Raw genomic sequence first — 8,547 nt, 5'->3', positions numbered from 1 at the left:
AAAAAAAAAAAAAAGAAATGTCTTCTTCTTGTATTTTTCCCTTGAGCAATATAAAGTGACCGTCTTTTTTTGACTTTAGTTGCTTTAAATCCGCATGTATCTGAAAATAAGATTGCAACCCCTCTTTTCTTCTGAATTCCGTTTACCTGAAAAATTGTCTTCCAACCCTTAACTCAGAGTTTTAATTTGTCTTTTGAAGCTAGATATGTTTCCTGCAGACAGCAAATGGATAGCTTGTGTTTTTTAATTCAGTCAGCCAATCTATGCCACTTCAGTGGGGAATTCAAGCCATTGACATTTATTGAGAGAATTGATGAGTGTGGTAGTGTTCTATTCATCTTATTTTGTGAGAGTCCATTGCTTAGTTTTATCTTTTGCATCATAGTGGAAGTTAGGTTCTATCCTTTAATTTCTGAGTTCTCACTTTGCTGTTGATCCATTATGATGGTCAGTGTGTAGAACAGGTTGAAGCATTTCCTTTAGAGCTGGTCTTGTTGTGGCAAATTTCCTCAATGTTTGTATATCAGTAAATAATTTGATTTCTCTGTCAATTTTAAAGCTTAGCTTAGCAGGGTATAGAATTCTGGGTGGAAATTATTCTGTTTAAGTAGATTAAAGTTAGATGGTCATTGACTTCTTGTCTGAAAAGTTTCATTAGAGAAGTCTAAAGTCACCCTGATGGATTTGCCCATGTAGGTCAACTGGCGCTTACTCCTGGCAGTTGGAAGAATCTTTTTTGTCTTGACTTTGGACAGGTTCATCACAATGTGTCTTGGAGAAGCTGGGTTAGAGTTGAGGCAACCTGGGGTCTGATATCCCTCTGAAAGGAGTGTGTCAGTATCTTTGTTGATATTTGGGAAATTTTCTTTTATAATATTCTCTAGTATGGCTTCCATTCCCCTGGGGTATTCTTTTTCCCCTACTGGGATACTTATAACTCATATGTTTGAACGTTTCACTCCCATAATTCTATCAGTGAATGTTATGCTTTCTCTCTCTTTTTTCTGCCTCTTTAACTATCTGAGTTATCTCGAGAGCTTTGTCCTCTACCTCTGAGATTCTTTCTTGTGCGTCATCTAATCTGTGGTTGATACTTTCTATTGCATCTTTAAGTTCCCTAAGTGACTGCTTCAGTTCCTCCAACTCTGCTATATCCTTTCTATATTCTTCATATTGTTCATCTCTCATTCTGTTTTTGGATTTCCTTTTGGTTATTTTCCACTTTATCAGCAGTTTCTTTCATTGTTTTCATCATTTCTTTCATTGCTTTCATCATCTGTATTCTAAATTTCCTTTCTGTCATTTCTAACATTTCTTTATAGGTGGAATCTTCTGCAGTAGCTACTTCACTGTCCCTTGGGGGGGGGTTGCTCTGGATTGGTTTTTCATGTTGCCAGGGTTTTTCTGCTGATTCTTCCTCATGAGTGTTTTCTTTTATCTGTTTCCTTGCCCTAATTTTCCTTTCACTTCCTCTTGCTCTTTAAGTTATCGTGCCTCTGGACTAGGGTTTCAATGAGTCCTTTTGGTACAGAACCAGAAGGATAAGAAGATTGAAGAGCAAGAAGGGAAAAAAGAAAAGAAAAAAAGAAAGGAGACGGGCTGAGTAAAAGAGAATATTGACAAAAAGAACAGTCACAGAAAGAGGGAGACAGGAGAAATATAGGTGTACAGTAGGGTACTTTGACCTAATCTTAAAAAAACCCCAATCTCTGGGGTTGCTGGGTTGGATGGTTCCCTTGAGGTCAGCAGCTCTTTGCTAGCCTGCTCGGACACAGTACCCCACCTCCACCAAGTAGAGAGGAGATACAAAAATGCTATAAATCAAACCAAAACAAGCAAACAGAAAACTTTATGGGATAAAATTGGGGGAAAAACCAAATAATAGGGGTAGAAACACTAGCATAAATGTAGTTCTAAAAAGAAAGAAAAAGAAAAGAAGACTCTAAAGGGAAAATGTTGACATTAAAAAAAAAAAAACAAGAAAGCAAAATAACAACAACAACAACAACAAAAAACCGAAATCAAAAACAAAGTAGTATATATATCTTGATGAATATTGTCTGGGCAACAGGTGTTTTTCTGAGGTATGAGACGTTAATCACAATGCTGATATGGCTATACTAGATGCAGACTGGAGGCCTCTGCTGATTTCTCAAACCCACAGGTTGGAGAGCCTAAATCTCTCCTCAGCCCACTTAAAAGACACTTTATACTGCTAACCTTGGCTTAGCACTTGTCACTGGGATCACTCCTGAAGTAGTTGTACACTTACCCAGTGTGACAAAACCTGTGTCACTCTATGCTCCTGAGGGCCGAAGGTGTAAGGCGTCTCAGTCCCTGCCTTTAGGCTGCTCAGTCACTAGATTGCTCACCCAGGGTCTCCCGTGGGATCCTTGCTCTGTGACCATGAGGGCAGAACTTCCTGGGGTAGTTCTTTCACAATGGCTCTGTGTGGACCCACAGCCAAACACCATTAGTTCCATCAGGCTCAGCAGCTCAGTCTGGGGCCCTAGACAATGCTTAATGCCCCCCACGCTCTTGCCCAAGTTCTCCCAAAGTAGTTCGACTGAGTGCCCAGTCCAAGAAAACCAAAACAGCTTACAGTTAAGACATTTCCAGTTTGCAATCTCACTGGTGCTGTACTTATAGCTGTCGGCAGGATTAGACCAAATGTACACACGCAACCACTTGACAGTTCTCCACTGCTTTTGTCCTCCTCATGGGGTCCAGAAGTCTCTCGCTGACTCCATGTGTCCCAAAAGGGATGTTTCTGGGAAGATCCCACCAGCCAGAGATGTCTGCAATCTTCTCTCCCCAGTTTTACCATGCCTAGTTGCAAGGAAGCTGTTACTCAGCTGCCATCTTGGTCCTCCTCCAATTTTTATTTTGCTTTACACTTGATTAATGAACTATAGATGATAGTATCAGAATCTTCTAAGAATTTGAAGGCATTATTTCATTTCTTTTAGTCTCTACTATTGCTGATATGACCAATGTTAGTTTGATTGTCATTGATTAGTAGGTAACTTGGCTTTTACTCCAGACTCCAGTGTCGTCCACAAGTACTTCCTACAATGTGGAAATATTCTATCTTTGCACTATCGAATGTAGTAACCACTAGCCACATGTTCCTGTTGAGCACTTGAAATGTGGCTAGGGCAATGGAGGGTCTGAATTTTTTATTTAATTTAACCCTTTGGGGAGCACTCAGAATCAAAACGTGCCAATTGAAGCATGCAGTGGTCACAACAGCCATTAAGATACACAGCGTGCTGTTGGATGTTCTTCAGTTTCTTACTGATCAAAATAATTCACCCAAGTTTGTTTCAGTCATTTCAGGCACAACTGTGAAAAATATTGAGAACAATGCTTGATGTTTATGGTCTCAACTCAGGAAACATAATAGTAGCAGGTGTCCTTAAATTTTTGTTTGCAAAATGAACAATGCATAGTTCATAACAAATAAACATCTTGTATAAATGCCTAAAGGTGTTTTTTACACTAAACTAACATCTTTGAAGGCCTATGCTGTAGGCAGTCAAAAGGTCAAATTAATTTAAATTGAGACAGCCACATGTGATTAGTGGTTACGGTATTGCACAGAAGTGGTCTAAAGTCTTTTAGGAAACTTTCTTGGAGCTTTGGTTATCAGACTGGTCTAAGTATGTCTTTTTCCATTAATCTTATTGCTTTGGTAGGTTTTTTGAGTTTGAGAATTTGTGTCATTTTTCAGCTCTGTTAAACTTTCTTTTTCTTTTATTTCTTCTCCTACATTGTCTTTTTCTTTTCATTGAGAAATTGTAGGAGATAGGCTGGGCCCAATGGCTCACACCTGTAATCCTAGCTCTCTTGGAGGCTTAGTGGGAGGATCCCTTGAGCCTTAGGAGTTCAAGACCAGCCTGACCAGGTGTGAGACCCTGTCTCTACCCAAAACAGGAAAATTAGCTGGGCATGGTAGCACACGCTTGTAGTCCAAGCTACTCAGGAGGCTGTAGGAGAAGGTATTGCTTGAGCCCAGAAGTTTGGAATTATAGTGAGCTATGATTCATTTTTGTTCTTATTGCTTCAGATTCATTGAGGGTATGAAGAATTAGGTTACACTTTTAGGTAAAGTCCCTCTTATAATTGTGACCCATACACTGTAACCCCCCATCCACCTCCCTTCTCCCCTCTCCCCATTGCCAGCTCCTGAGTTTCCCCACCCCCTACCTTGAATTGATCAGAGTTTTTCTCTTATGTGGGTATGTATTAGATCATCTACTGGCTTCATATCAGAATTTAGTACATTGGATTCTTGCTTCTCCATTCTTGTGATGCTTTACTAAGAAGAATGTATTACAGCTCTATCCAAGTTAATGCAAAAGGTGTAAAGTTTCTATCTTTTTAAATGGTTGAATGGTATTCCATGGTATACTTATACCACAGCTTATTAATCCACTCCTGGGTTGATGGGAATTTAGGTTGTTTTCACATGTTGGCAATTATAAATAGATCTGCAGTAAACAGCGTAGTGCAAATGCCCTTATGATAAAATGCAGTGTTTTTTTTTTCCCTGCAATTTCAGATCACTGTAGTGGTATTTAGTCATATCCAGTTAATTTTTTATGTGGGCTTGGTGCCTGTAGCTCAAGCAGGTAGGGGCCAGGCACATGCACCAGAGCTGACGGGTTCAAATCCAGCCTAGGCCTTCCAAACAATGACAACTGCAACCAAAAAATAGCTGGGCATTGTCATGGGCACCTATAGTCCCAGCTACTTGGGAGGCTGAGGCAAAAGAATCACTTAAGCCCAAGAGTTGGAGGTGCTGTGAGCTGTGACGCCATGGATCTCTACCCGGGGTGACAGCTTGAGACTCTGTCTTTAAAAAAAAAATGTGGCAATTAATGAATTTAATTTTTAAAATCTTTCTTAGTCTTGTCTCCTAAGCTTTTTTCCTCAGAAAATTGCCAAGAGATTAATTCTATAATATATAAATAACATGTACAAATGAATGAGAAAAAATCAAACAGCTCAGTAAAAGAATGGCCAAAGCATCTGGACATGCATTTCACAAAAGTGTAAATATAAATGCCTGATAATCATGTGAAAAGATTTAACTTAATCAGTAATGAGAGAAACACACAATTTTAAACAGTGAAAATCAATTTTTTGCTAATCTGGCTAGCAAATGTTAAAGATATTAACAATGTCTAATGTTAAGGAAACAATAATCTTCATTTTGTTTTTGTAAGAATAAGATCAGTACATGTTACTTAGGCAAAGTAGCACTATGAAAATTTGAAGTGTGTACATTCCTATGACCTAACAATCTTACTCTAAAATTCTACCTGAAAGAAATATTTCCACATATGAACAAAGAGCATGTAGAAGAATGTTCACTATAATATTGTTTATTTGTTACAGGAAAAGAATAACAAATAACTTTATTCATAAGTAGAAATGGTTATATAAATTGAGGGATATTGATACTATAAAGCAATTTAAAAGCATGAAGTAGACCTATAAATATATATAGTTATTATCTTTATACTTAGTGTAGAACTATGTCCAAGAAAATATCATTAGGAAGAATATATTCAGAATAATTCAGAGAGTATGATGGGAGTTATATATACATAACTTGATCCTTGATCACTTCCAGGATGAGTCCCTGGGGGTTTCCAAGTATAAGATCATCGACAAAAGAGTGGGAGTTTGTCCTCCTCTTTCCCCATTTGAATACCCTTTAAATACCCATATGTTCCCCATTTGAATACACTTTGAATCCCATATGTTCCCCTCTCTCCATATCCACGTCCCCATCTGCAACTTTGGGATTTGGTGATGTGGGCTATTCTCACTGGGGTTAGGTAATATCTCAGCATGGTTTTGATTTATATGTATCTGGTAATGAGCAATGGTGATATTGATATATATCATATATATATTTGTATATTTTATTTTAGAATTATATGAGGGTACAAATGATTAGGTTATATTGTTTGCATTTGTTAGGTAAAGTTCTAGTCCAGCTCTTTACCCAGGAGGTATGCTATATACCCTTCTATTGTGCCCATTAGGTGAGAGCTTACCAATCTTCCACCTTCCTCCTCTTTTCTCTTTCCCTTTCCCTCCCCACCCTGTTTAAACTTAATTGAGTTTTTCTTCAGTTTGGGTATGTAGTTGTTTATCTATTGGTTTCATATTAGTATTTAGTAGATTGGATCCTTGTTTTTCCATTCTTGTCATACTTTACTAAAAAAACTGTTCTTCATCTCCATCCATGTAGAGTCTCCATCTTTTTATGGCTGAATAGTATTCCATAGTATATCCTATAGTTTATTAATCCATTCATGTGTTGATGGGCATTTGCATTGATTCCACAGTTTGACAATTGTTAATCGAGCTGTGATGAACATTCTACTGCAAATGTCCTTATGGAAAAATGGTATTTTTTCTGGATAGGTAAATAACTAGTAATGGGATTGAGGGATCCAATGGAAAGTCTACTTTTAGCTCTTTGATGATTCTCTATACTTCTTTCAGTAGAGGCTGTATTAGTTTCAAATCCCAGTGTAAAAGTGTTCCCCTCTCTCCATATCCATGCCCCCATCTGCAACTTTGGGATTTGGTGATGTGGGCTATTCTCACTGGGGTTAAGTGATATCTCAGCGTGGTTTTGATTTATATTTATCTGATGATAAGCAATGCTGAACATTTTTTCATGTTTTTTGTCCATTCCTGTCTTCAGAGAAGATCCTATTTATGTCTCTCGCCTACTTATTAATGTGACTTTTTCCCTCCTTTCTTATGGATTACTTGGAATTCTCTGTAGATTCCAGTTATCATCCTTTTGTCAGATTTGTAGCATGCAAATATCTTCTGCTATACTGAAGGTTTACTCTGGGTTTTAGTTGTTGTATCCTTAGCTGTGCAGAACTTTTTAACTTGATCATATCCCATTCCTTTATTCTTAGTGTTGCTTCAATTGCTGAGGGAGTCTTCTTCATAAAATCATTTCCCAGGCCAATATTGTTGAGAGTTTTCCCCACACTATTTCTAGAATTTTTATCATTTTGTATCTTAAATTTAAATCTTTATCCAGCATGAGTCAATTTTCCTAAGTCATGAGAGGTACAGATTCAGTTTCAATCTTTTACATGAGACAAACCAGTTCTCCCAGCACCATTTATTAAATATGGATTCTTTTCCCCAGTGTCTGCTTTTGTTTGGTTTATTGAAGATCAGGTAGCAATATGTGGCTGATTTCATCTCTGGGCTCTCTATTCCATAGATCTATATCTCTATTGTTGTGCCAGTATCATGATATTTTGATCACTGTAGACTTGTAGTATATCCTGAAGTCTGGTAATGTGATGTCTCCAGATTTGTTTTTACTTCTTAAAATTGCCTTGGCTATTTCTTTTTTTTTTTTTCTGGTTCCATATAAAATGAAGTGCTATTTTTTCAAGTTCTTCAATGTATGACATTGGTGGTTTGATGGGGATTACATTAAATCTGTATATTGCTTTGGGTAGTATGGACATTTAATAATGTTGATTCCCCTCAGCCATGGGCAGGGTATGTTCTTCCATTTGTTCATGTCTTCCATGTTTTTCTTTAGGGTCCTATAGTTCTTTCTGTAAAGATCCTTCACATTCTTTGTTAGGTATATTCCCAGGTATTTCATTTTCTATGCAGCTATTGTGAAGGGTATTTGATTTGACTTGACTCTCAGCTTGATGGTTGTTGGAATATATGAAGGCTACTGATTTGTGGACATTGGTTTTGCATCCTGAAACTTTACTGTATCCCTTGATCACTTCCAGGAGTCTTGTGGATGAGTCCTTGGAGTTTTCCAAGTATAAGATGATATCGTTGGCAAAGAGTGAGACTTTGACCTTTTCTTTCCGCATTTGAATGCCCTTTAATCGTTCTCTTGCCTGATTTCATTGGCTTGAACTTCTAGCACTGTGTTGAATAGCAATGACAATAGGGGACATCCTTCTCAGGTTCTAGAACTTAGTAGAAATTCTTTAAGTTTTACTCCATTCTATATAATATTGCCTGTGGGTTTGTTGTAGATATCCTCAGTCAGTTTAAGGACTGTCCTATCTATGCCTGTTTTCTTCAGTGTTCCTGTCAGAAAAGGATGCTGAATTTTGTCAAATGCTTTTTCTGTGTTTTGAGAAGATCACATGGTCTTTGTTTTTGCTTCTATTATATGATGAATTACGTTTATGGATTTACATATGTTGAACCTACCTTGCATCTTTGTGATAAAGCATATCTGATCATAATGTATAATTTTTTAAATGTGTAATTGTGTTCTGTTTGCTAGGATTATATTGAATATGGGTATTTATATTTTTAAAAGAAAAAACAAAGTATATTTATGCATATGCACATAAATACACACCAAATTTCTGAAAATACTAACTTATATTAGTAGGTATCTTCCAGAGGGAACTGGGAAGTATGATTGTTATATCTAATGGTTTAGATCTTTTACCAAATAATTCATACATTGTAGTATTTGCTTTTCTTTCTTTCTTTTTTTTTTTTTTT

At 37.1% G+C, this 8,547-nt stretch overlaps 1 protein-coding gene across 1 annotated transcript in view; it reads left to right on the top strand.

Moving 5' to 3' along the window:
• Positions 1-8,547, top strand: part of WNK3 (WNK lysine deficient protein kinase 3) — a 262,648-nt gene that overhangs the window by 175,243 nt on the left and 78,858 nt on the right. The window lies entirely within an intron of this gene.

The sequence above is a fragment of the Otolemur garnettii genome, unplaced genomic scaffold (genome assembly GCF_000181295.1).
Source record: "Otolemur garnettii isolate 467f Iridium unplaced genomic scaffold, OtoGar3 scaffold00256, whole genome shotgun sequence".
Taxonomy (NCBI): Eukaryota; Metazoa; Chordata; class Mammalia; order Primates; family Galagidae; genus Otolemur; species Otolemur garnettii.
The sequence above is the reverse complement of the archived record's forward strand: the minus strand, read 5'-3'. Positions and strand labels throughout refer to the sequence as shown.